This window comes from Phalaenopsis equestris, unplaced genomic scaffold (assembly GCF_001263595.1).
Source record: "Phalaenopsis equestris unplaced genomic scaffold, ASM126359v1 Scaffold233044, whole genome shotgun sequence".
NCBI lineage: Eukaryota > Viridiplantae > Streptophyta > Magnoliopsida > Asparagales > Orchidaceae > Phalaenopsis > Phalaenopsis equestris.
The window spans coordinates 1-370 of NW_018250998.1; positions in this window are offsets into that span (position 1 = coordinate 1).

Consider the following 370-nt stretch of genomic DNA (forward strand, 5'->3'; position numbering starts at 1 on the left):
TAAAGAGGTATTTTCGCGATCTCGCTGACGGCGGGTCGATGGCGCCGTTGGTGCGCTTTATTGTTTTTTTAACACAAGTCCCGGGAAATTCCCGCCGTCGACGGGCTCTATTGATTTTGTTCAAATTTCGTATTTTTGCGATTTTGATCAATTCTAAGCCTAAACAACATCTGTTTAATCTTTATAAATATAATTTTAAATAGTTAAATAATGTACTCAACACATACAGACTTTCACAAAAGAAAACATCACATTTATATATAAATTCTAAGAGATACAATAAACGCTACATAACACACCTAAATTAGGTATTTTCTCAACCTCAATACATTAATTCAGCGTCGCAATCCAAGCCACAACACTCAAAATG